At 36.4% G+C, this 11,485-nt stretch overlaps 1 protein-coding gene across 2 annotated transcripts in view; it reads right to left on the bottom strand.

The window, feature by feature from the left end:
- LOC123680169 (glutamate receptor-interacting protein 1) overlaps positions 1-11,485 on the bottom strand; it is a 36,425-nt gene that overhangs the window by 9,220 nt on the left and 15,720 nt on the right. The window lies entirely within an intron of this gene.

The following is an 11,485-nucleotide window of genomic DNA, read 5'->3' on the forward strand; positions in this document are numbered from 1 at the left end:
AGTACGCCACTGGATTCTACGCAGAATTCTGATTCAGACGTAGTTTTTACCTCAGCATTATTTCTAATAACTTCGGAGATAAAGGAGGGGTCCGAAAAGTATCAATTTCCCAAATCACCCTGTATCTCTTGAACGGAAACAGTTATGCAAAATCTGATTAGACCAACTTGAGTTTCACGAAAAATTAGGACAGGAACGTGAAAACCGCAAGGCTCTCCCTCAAATAACAAGCGAGAAACCTGGCTGTCTCACCCAAAATGGGATGCACTGTACTCTTTTGGAAAAAAAATTTTTGAAGGCAAAATGTAGATGCATATGGTATAGAATATTTTAAAGGATTTTCACTCACTTATGATGTCATTTTGAGGAATTTTCATTTTGAGAGCAGCGGTCATTTGCTAAATTAATTCTTCTGAATTTCGCCATAGAATAACAATAGAGGTAATTTCAATTATAGTCATTTATTGTATAAGATGATAAATTTGTACTTTATCTTGTAGGGTGTCTTCCATGCTCAAGAAGGTAATGCGATTTTATCGTCGTGTGCAATACAACTTTTTTTTTCTATAGAAACACTTCAAATTCAGGCGAATAATTAAATTTAAAAAAAAAATGTAATTTTTGGCACAGAAACCCAAAGTGTGTTGCTCCTTTACTAGGGATATGAATTACTCTGTCGACAAATGTGAAACAAATTTCACATTCTGTTTTTCGCAGATTATTCAGTATTTTTGCGTTTTGTATGTTTCAAATAATGTTAATTATAAAATAACACTTTTTGTTAATCCTTCGAATTAATATGTTTGAATTTGTAAATTTAATGAAATAATAAGTTAAAACATTTTATCTATCCTTCGTGTTGAAGTGTTACTTTATCTACCCTTACGATAAAAGTGATACTTTATCTACTCAAAAGAGTTGCTAAAACAATATTTTAATATTTGCTATAGAAAAAAATGGTTTTTTCTTCATCTTTGAAAGGCATGAACTTGAAAGAACAAAATATCAATATTCGATAAAAAATTCGATGAAAAATGATGGAATTCGAATTTCTAGATTTGAAAAGATGTCTTGAAATAGTCTCATCATTTTGAGAATGACTCCTCAGATTCCGTATTAATCGTTTTCAATAAGTTTTTCTGGAAAATATATAAAACTATTTCGACACTTGATGACGAATAAATAAAATAAAAATAGAGAATTATTCCACAGAAACAAACGATTCCATCCCTAGAATCCCTATTCAACATAGCTGGCCTCTATAAGTAGGGATTCATCAAGCCAAGTAGCTTGACATTTTAACCTACTTGACTTGAAAATCAAGCTCGTGAAAAATTACATACTTGAGCTTGGCTTGACTTGATTTTAGATATTTATTGCTTGACTTAATATCAAGCTACGTGAAATTACTTGAGCTTGATATGCTCGCTTCGCACGGCATATATTTCTGCAATCTTGTGCGCGCTTAGACTAAATAAGGGGATTCCTCGAGCGCCGAGAGACTGAAGCATTCGCCAGCGTGACTTTATTAGTAGTTTTCTCACATTTCTATGAAATCTGTTATTAGATTTTAGTAGTTTCAGAATAGTTATTTATAATACAAGTGCAGAAGGCATTGATATTCTTCCACGAGTTCAAAATTCAAAAACGAGCCATGAAGTGGCGAGTTTTTGAATGAACGAGTAGTAGAATGAGCCTTCTGTACGAGTATTATACATTATTTTCTCTAATTCATTGCATTTTTATTGAAATTTATGCAATGTTTTCATAAATATCATTTAGTGATTTTTGCATTGAAAAATGTTGGTTGGCAGAACTGATATCTTTAAGGCAAATTGATGAATTGATAGATAAAGCCGTGGCGGAAAGTTCGGAGTACCAACATATAATAGAAAAATATAACCATGAAAACTGTGCGTTTCTGATATATTCTCGCACGATTTTGTTCTACAAGATGTGGAAGAATGAACGGAATAACCACAGAATTAGAGAAATATCTTTCCAAACTTGGCAAAAATGGCGAAGGATTTTTTATCAACGCCAGCATCTTCAGCTCCTGTTGAAAGACAATTTTCCAGAGCTGCTCTTACAGATACAAAAACCCGCAATAGATTAGGCGACAAATCTATAAGATGCCTCATGTGTCTTAGATCCTGGATGGAAAATTATGAAATCAAACAAAGCCTGGAGGTTTCTAGATATTAAGAAACTCAATTTTTTTTATTATTTTCCATTTTGTTATGATTTATAGTGATTTAATTCATGTTTCTATTAAAAAAAAATTGATATTTTCGGTTTTTATACAATAAGTTTAATAAATAAAAGTGTTTTTCGGAAGGTTCCTTCTCATTTCATCATTTTTATTGATGTGACTCTACACAATAAAACTGCTAAAAATCAAGTACCTTGATAGAATTCAAGTACTTGATAAATAAATACTTGACTTGAATTGAGATTGAAAAACTACTATTTGACTTGAGCTTGACTTGAAATCAAGTCAAACTCAAGCCAAGTAGCTTGAAAATCAAGCCAAGTCGTGAATCCCTATCTACATCTGAAATGTGGTCAACGGGTGTCAGATCCGGAAATTTCGACGGCCAAGCGAATAAACCTACCCGAGGCCGTGTCGTCCATGCTTTCTGGCAGGGTTCTCCGGCTCTTTGACCTGGGCCACTTCGTCTCTGCACACCCAGAGCTCTATTTATACCTTGCGAGGGGCTAAACGAGATAGGATGAGACTAGGAGCGCGCCATACGTCATCCGTTTCCGGTCGAGTATTATAGTTTTGGCGGGACTAGACGCGTTTCGATTTTATTTTTATTTCGTTTTATTTCGGCCAAGTTATATGGTCGCGATAAATCTCAATAAATCCGCGCTTATGCGCCGCTCAAAGTCGTAAAAGCTCCGATCTTTCGACACGGCTCTGGGATCGAATTGGAGGCGCCCGAAATTCGCTGTATCGACTTCCACTTGAACGATTGAAATCGAAGGAAAAATGGGACGTGAATTCAATCGGTAGATAGCAAACATTTATGACCGTTATCTAACTTCCAAGAATTATTTGAAAGCATTGAATTTTTCAGAATAACATAGTTGTGTTTGTTCGTTCATAATTTCAAAACTATTTCTGTCCAATAATTTATGAATTTCAATGGATTCTAAATAGTTTAGTTTCCTGCCTTTTGATTCTACATGCATTATTATCAATAGTAGAGAAACGATGATTATCAACTAAACAATGTGTTCTCATTTGTTTATAGAGTCGTCAGCCCTTGGTGAAGACCATTAGTTTGTGAGATATTGCGTTGTGAGTGAAGCTACTTTTGTTATTTGAAAAAAGATGAAAAAAAAAAAAGAATTTCGTGTGCTGATAAAATATTGCTTTTTGAAGGGACAAAATACAGTTGAAGTAAAATCTTGGCTTGATGAAGAGTCTGTACCAGTAAAATCCACCATCAATGATTGGTATATTCTAATTTTAAACGTGGTGAAATGAGCACCGAAGACGGCGAACGCAGTGGACGCCCAAAAGAGGCTATCTCCGACGAAAAAATCAAAAAAGTTCATGAAATAATTTTGAATGACCGTAAAGTGAAGTTGATCGAGATAACAGACATTGTAAATATATCATCTGGACGTGTACATCATGTCATTCACGAATATTCGTACATGAGATAGCTGTGTGCAAAATGGGTGCCGCGCGAGCTCACAATCGATCAAAAGCAACAACGTGTTAATGATTTCGAGCAGTGTTTGAAGCTGCAATAAATCTTAATTTTTACGTTGATATGTGACAATGGATGAAACATGGCTTCATCATTTCACTCCGGGGTCCAACCGATAGTCAGCTGAGTGGACTGCACACGATGAACCGAATCCAAAGCGAGGAAAAACACAACAGTCAGCTGACAAGGTTATGGCATCAATATTCTGGGATACGCAAGGTACAATATTCATTGATTACCTCCAAAAGGGCCAGAACATCAACAACGATTATTATATAGCGTTAATGGATCGTTTAAAGGATGAAATCGTTAAAAAACGGCCCCATTTGAAGAAAAAAAGGTCCTGTTTCCTCAAGACCGAGTCACAAATCAATGAAAACAATGGCAAAATTGCATGAATTGGGCTTCGAATTGCTTCTGCATTCACTGTATTCGCCAGATCTGGCCCCCAACGACTTTTTCCTGTTCTCATCAGATCTCAAAAGAATGCTCGCTGGAAAAAATTTAGCGCTAATGAAGAAGTATTCGCCGAAAATGAGGCCTATTTTGAAGCGAAAGAAAAATCGTACTACAAAAATGGTATCGAAAAGTTGGATAATCACTATAATCGCTGTATCGTCGTCGAAGACAACTATGTTGAATAATAAAATCGAATTTTGCCCGAAAAATGTGTTTTACTATGGTAGACCGGGGACTTTTCAATTGGCCTTTCAAATATAGTGGTCCTCAAAACAGATTTTGTCGAACATCAATTAGGTAAATCTGTCATAAACAACTGCATATCGATTTAATTTTGTCTATCAGTGTTAATAATGGTTCAACCAATTGATCTTATCACGATGTTACGATTCCAACCTACAAACTATCCATTCTCCTTTGTTGTCACTGCAGTCAAATCAATCAAAATTGTATCTTTCATCATCTCCGATCTCCCCCATCTAAAATTGGACCTTGGCGCAATTAAGCTGTTTGTCCGATGCATTCCATACTCACGTGGAGGAAGCGCTCGGAACGAAGCGAATTTTCACAGATTCGACCGCGTATCCATCATTGTCACAGAAGTTGCGTTTCAGGTATTCTTCTAATAACCCCCCTCAAGAAACGATGCCAAGCGTCGCAGCGTCAACCTAAGCAGGACGGATACATAAAATCACCTATTTCTGTACGATTCACATAATAAACTTTAATGAGAGAGCATCTTGCAGCTGCATCAACACTTTTATTTGGTACGGTTACAGGTAAATCATAAGCACAAAGTGCCAGGGTAACGTTGAAGGCTGTATTATTAGATCGTTTCATTTAGTCTTCTTCATTGCTATCAGGTATTCCAGTACATTCGGAGATATATCGGAAATACACACATCGTTAATAGGCTTGGCCCCTCTAGGTTTCCCAAGAAATTAACAATGTAACAGGCCAATTGAAAAGTCCCCGGTCTACCATAGTAGAACACTTTTTTTTTCGCAAAATTAGATTTTATTATTAACATAGTTTCCTTCGGTGGCTATACAGCGATTATAGTGATCTTCCAACTTTTCGATACCATTTTTGTAGTACGATTTTTCTTTCGCTTCAAAATAGGCCTCATTTTTGGCGATTACTTCGTCATTGGCAATTTCTTTCCAGCGAGCATTCTTTTGAGGTCTGAGAACAGGAAAAAGTCGCTGGGGGTCAGAACTGACGGATACGGTGGATGCAGAAGCAATTCGAAGCCCAATTCATGCATTTATGCCATTGTTTTCATTATTTGTGACACGGCGCATGGTCTTGATGAAACAGCACATTTTCTTCCTCAAATGGGGTCGTTTTTTAATGATTTCATAACGATCTAATAACGCTATATAATAATCGCTGTTGATGGTCTGGCCCTTTTGGAGGTATTCAATGAATATTATGCGCATCTCAGAATAATGATGCCATAACCTTGGCAGATGACTGTTGTCTTTTTCCTCGCTTTGGATTCGGTTCATCGTGTGCAGTCCACTCAGCTGACTGTCGATTGGACTCCGGAGTGAAATGATGGAGCCATGTTTCATCCATTGTCACATATCAACGCAAAAAGTCAGGTTTATTGCACTTAACTAAACACCTTCAAACACTGCTCAGAATCATTAACACGTTGTTGCTTTTGATCGATTGTGAGCTAGCGGGAACCCATTTTGCACACAGCTTTCTCATGTACAAATATTTTTAAATGATATGATGTATAAGTTCAGATGATATCTTCACAATGTCTGCTATCTCGATCAACTCCACTGTACGGTTATTCAAAATTATTTTGTAAACTTTTTTATTTTTTCGTCGGTGATCGCCTCTTTTGGGGGTCCACTGCGTTTGCCGTCTTTGGTGTTCATTTCACCACGTTTAAACTTAGCATACCAATCAATGATGGCTAATTTTCCAGGTGCAGACCCCGGAAACTCTTCATCAAGCCAAGATTTTGCTTCAACTGTATTTTTTCCATTCAAAAAGCAATATTTTATCAGTACACGAAATTCTTTTTTTATCATATTTTTTCAAATAACAAAAGTAGCTACACTCACAACGCAATATCTTACAAACTAATAGTCGGACTGCTGTCAAATTTTGACACGTATCGTTTGAAGGTTGCTACTAACTAAAAATCATATGGATTTAATATTAGCACCGCCATTTGTGCATCAGACTAGGACTAATAAGATAGTGAACAAAAAATTGTCATGTTACATTCAACAAGTTGAAATTTGGTAGGGGGGCCGAGACTTTTGACGATGTGTGTAGAGCTCATTTCCAGGAACTACCATATAGAAAGTATCCTAAAAAGCATTGGGCTTGGTCAGTATCTGGATAAACAAGCACGCCAAAGCCCCAGACCGCACGTCAGTAGTTCTTTTTCCCGATCTCTCCCAAGGAATGTTTGCTTCAAAACGAACCTAATTACTCTGTCATTTCCTTCTGTAACATTCCTTCTTCGTAGCCAACTGCAAATGGAATCCGTCATGTTAATCGCCTTGCACAGACAGAAGCACCCTTTCCAGACGTGTCCAGAGTCTCTCATTTCTCGCCATCACAAATAGAATACAACCCTGCGCCATCACTCAATTCAGTTACGGCCACATTGTGGCTTAATTAAATTGTCTTCTGCTGTTTCACCGACTGTAACGATTTCAGTTAATCTTCTTTAATGAACCGGTCACGTGCTCCCAGCGGGGTCCTCTTACAGTTCGAGATGGGAAAGACACTGATCGACAAACAAACAGTGACGGTTTCTCAATAGGTGCACATAATGTGCACGTGAACCGTCAAATATCTTCCATCTAAAATAATTTACTTTTGTGTTTGACGTAAACTTAACGTTTTCTATTGGATATGCAACTCAGAGTAATGCACATAGATAGAAGGAGCATAATGTCAAGTTCAGTGAGCAAATTTTGTCCCCAACATGAACTATCAAATTTGACATGAAGCGCGGGCAAATGAAAACATATCAGTGATACGATATTTCACTCAATTCGCGAGTTTCTTCACAAAGAACGCACTTCTTATGATCCATAGTGATATCAATGTTTCATATCAACTCAAAATATATCAAAATAAATAACTAAATATATCAGAAATTCAGAAAACAAATTTCAAGCGCACCAAACGATGTGAAACAACCAACGACACTAGGAGAGCAAAAGTTGCCACACCTTGGATTTCAGCAAGTGGATACAGAAAATAATAACTATTCTGCCTATTATAAATTCGACAATTGGGAAAACTATCGGATTCCAAATATTCAAATTTGCATATTTAATCGGGAATCACTCAAATAAATATACACTGCGCAAAAAACTTAACGCACATTCTGAAAATTTCAATTTTAATGAAAGTTAACTCTACATTGACTTTATAACTTATTTTTATGTTCTCTCGGGAAGGTTTAGAACGAAACAAGACACATTAAATGGAAGAAAAATTCAGGATTCCACCGAATCTTAAGTGAAAGAAGAGAAATAAACAATTTTCAAAATACTGGAATGCTGATAAGTGATTTAATACTTGGTATTTCCACCCCTTGCGTTAATTACAGCTCGGCAACGACGGTTCATACTCAAAATGAAATCTTAAAATGTTCTGATCTAATCCTTCCCAGATTTCTCTGAGTTGGATTCCTAAGTCATTAAGAGTAGCTGGATGATTTTCTGAACTTCTCAGCCTTCTATTGAGGTTGTCCCAAACCTGCTCAATCGGATTGAGATCTGGACTTCTTGCTGGCCATTCCATTCGAGAGACTTCAACCTCTTCAAGGTACTCCTGAACGATGCGCGCACGATGGAGTCTGGCATTATTGTCCATAAAAATGAAATGTTCACCAATGTATGGGGCAAATGGCACTACATGCTCTTCAAGAATGTTCCTTATATACCTATCAGCATTCATAGCTCCATTATCAACGACCACTAGGTCTGTGCGAGCAGTCAAATATATTCCACTCCATACCATAATCGATCCTCCCCCGAAACCAGTAGTATTCAGGAAATTGCACTGAGCATATCTTTCATGTGGACGTCTGTATACAAGGGAACGTCGATCACAATGGTAGAGGCAGAATCTAGACTCATCTGTGAAGAGAACTCTTTCCCAATCAGCCTCTTCCCAATGGATATGCTCTCTCGCAAAGTCCAAACGCGCCCTTCGATGGGCTGGGGTAAGAGCTGGGCCTCTTGCCGCGACACGAGGCCTTAAATCATATTCTCTGAGGCGATTTCTTATTGTCTGAGTGCTAATTTGCACCCCATGAGTTTGCTCAAGCTGATTTTGAAGCAGGCGAGCGGTTGCAAACCGTTGTCTCACTGAAGAAACTCTCAAGTAACGTTCTTGAATGGCAGTTGTTACCCGTGGTCTACCCTGTCCTGGTCTTCGGACATTCATACCTGTCTCCCTGAATCGCTGCAACATTCTGGACACACTTGTATGGGAAACTCCAAACCTTTCTGCAATTCTTGTGTATGTCCATCCTTCTTCTCGCAAAACTACCGCTTGGCCACATTCCTCTTGGGTCAAATTGCGTGTTTCGCGTTGCATAGCGATCGAGTGTAGAAAATCAAACGAAAGAAAAACTATTGATCACTAGAATTGATCGAGAACAACTGATTTCAGAATGGAGCCAATACATTCAAAATCTGATAATCTCATCTTTTTTTATTCCTGCTGGGAAGAAACATCTCTATTGAAGAAAAACGTTGAAAGTGGATAACATATGCATGCATAATTCTGATAAAAATAATTATCATCGAGAACACCTTCAGTTGTAGAATAAATTTGAGATTTCCATAATGTGCGTTAATTTTTTTGCGCAGTGTATTTCATTCAATATAATATGCATTCATAATGACTAAGTAAAATTGTGGATTTGAAAATAGATCACAATCCGACAACGTAACCTAACCATATTGGGGACAACTAAAAATTGCGTATACTTCCTCTATCTATGTTTATTACTCTATGGTATTTCATTTTATTTCATTCAATTTTTTCAAAAAAATCGAAAAAACATGTTGATAAGTAATATTTTAATATGAAGCAACAAAATCTGAGTCGGAGATAAAGACTTTTGCACCTGCACAAATGCTCTTTGTTAAAAAATATCACTAGATTATATTTCTAGAATTTACAATTCAGAGATAAGACATTTTCAGCGAATATCCCTTACTTTATAAAATAAGGCAGTTGTAGCAGTCATATACTTGGAAGGAGCTTTCGGTTGCTCGTTTATTCAATCGCCTATTGCGCCCTTGAATACCAACTAACTGTATACCTAAAAATAAATATTGAGTAATTTTTTTCGATGATATTCTTGTATTTTCTCTGATCAACATGAAATTTTGCATGAAGCTCTAAATAAATTGTAGTGTTTCCTCATCACGCTCTCCGATAATTCGTCCCATATAATCCTGGTTCCCTTTCACCTAAATCTTCAAAACAAACCATCAAAGCGGCAATTTCCTCAATTGTTAAGGAACAAAACGCGCTTAGAACTGTCGAAAGACATACGACTTCCTAATATCTGAGACCATCCGAGCATTCAAAGGAAACACTTCGACGTTCAAAGAGAAAACAGATAAAAGAGAGTGTTGACACCCTCAAAATCAATAAATAACCTCGGAATCCCAAAAGAGTTATTTTTAAATTCTCCCCTTTCGAAAACGTCAACCAAGTGACATTTCCAGTTGGGCAACGTGCGTTGGTTGTAGTTTGTCTGTACGCCCAAAGACATGTCCTAAACCCGTTCGAATTTTTCAGTTTCCTCATTAAAATCCATCCGAGATTTGTTATATGAGAGGGCACATCCTTCACTTAATTAATGCAGTTCTTTTGATGTTCTGTTCTCGTCTGTAAGGAGCAAAAAACGTGATATATACCGAGCTGGACAAGAAGTAATGAGAATGTATTTTTTCTTTAATTCTGGAGCTATAAATATTGGTGTGTTTTTATTTTTATCATACCAGTATCATAATCCTCAGTCTATTGACTGAGAAGATTGCGATAAGTAGTAGTATTGGATTAACAACGACTATTTCCCTCATTTCAATTTCCACCAATCACAAACGCTCAATTTTGAGTTAGAAATGATTTCTTGATGGAAAAAGTGTATGACTAAAATGCATAGATAACCTGTTGTGTCTACTTATACCTCAGAGTAATAAATATAGATAGAGCTAGCATATGTCATTTTTAGTAAGCAAATTTTGTCCTCAACATGGACTATCAAATTTGATATGAAGCGCGCGGAAAGGAAAACATATCATTGATACGATATTTCACTCAATTCGCGAGTTTCTCTACAAAGAACGCACTTCTAATGTCCCATAGTGAATCAACGTTTCATATTAACTCAAATTATAACGAAATGAATACCTAAAAATATCAGAAATACAGAAAACAAACTTCAAGCGCGCCAAATGACTTGAAACAAGCGATGACACTAGGAGAGCAAAAGTTGCCAAACCTTGAATTTCAGCAGGTAGATACAGAAAATAATAAATATTCTACTTATTATTAATTCGACAATTAGGAAAAATATCGGATTCCAAATATTCAAATTTGCATATTTAATCAGGAATTACTCAAATAAATATATTTCATTCAATACATTCATAACGATATAGTAGAATTGTGGATTTGAAAAAATATCACAATATACGACAACGTAATTTACCATGTGGGGAACATGTAAAAATGCGTATACCCCCTGTCTCTATGTTTATTACTCTATGGGCAGAATCATTCTATTTTGAGATCTAGTTTGAGTTCAATGAAGGCAAACATTTTTCAGGTATATTCCCAGAAAACATTTCTAAGCGGTTCGAAATACTGTGTTCACTCTCCAATGTCACCCTGTATACATGATTTCGATGGATTTCCCAGTTCATTACTTTTGAATCCTTATTTATCACTTCAACACTGAAAACTATATAAACAAACCGCAAATAAAGCAGCTGCAGAACTAATAAACCCACAATGTCAAAGTGTTCATAAAATTACACTCTTTTCGAAATTATCATCTGGGCTGAAGCCAAAATGATATAATTACCGAGAATTCTACCTTGTCTAGAGAGATATACGAGAATAATGAAATGATTTATACTCCCTGACTAATTTTTATGAATGGGGTCTCTTCCTTTTGAATCAAATGACTACTGTTGAATTTTATCTCTTATATTTCAGTAGTGTATCCATAAAAGAGACAGAAATGACAGATTTCTTGGATAATTTTAAGAAAGAAAAGTTCTATA

Source organism: Harmonia axyridis, chromosome 5 (genome assembly GCF_914767665.1).
Source record: "Harmonia axyridis chromosome 5, icHarAxyr1.1, whole genome shotgun sequence".
NCBI lineage: Eukaryota > Metazoa > Arthropoda > Insecta > Coleoptera > Coccinellidae > Harmonia > Harmonia axyridis.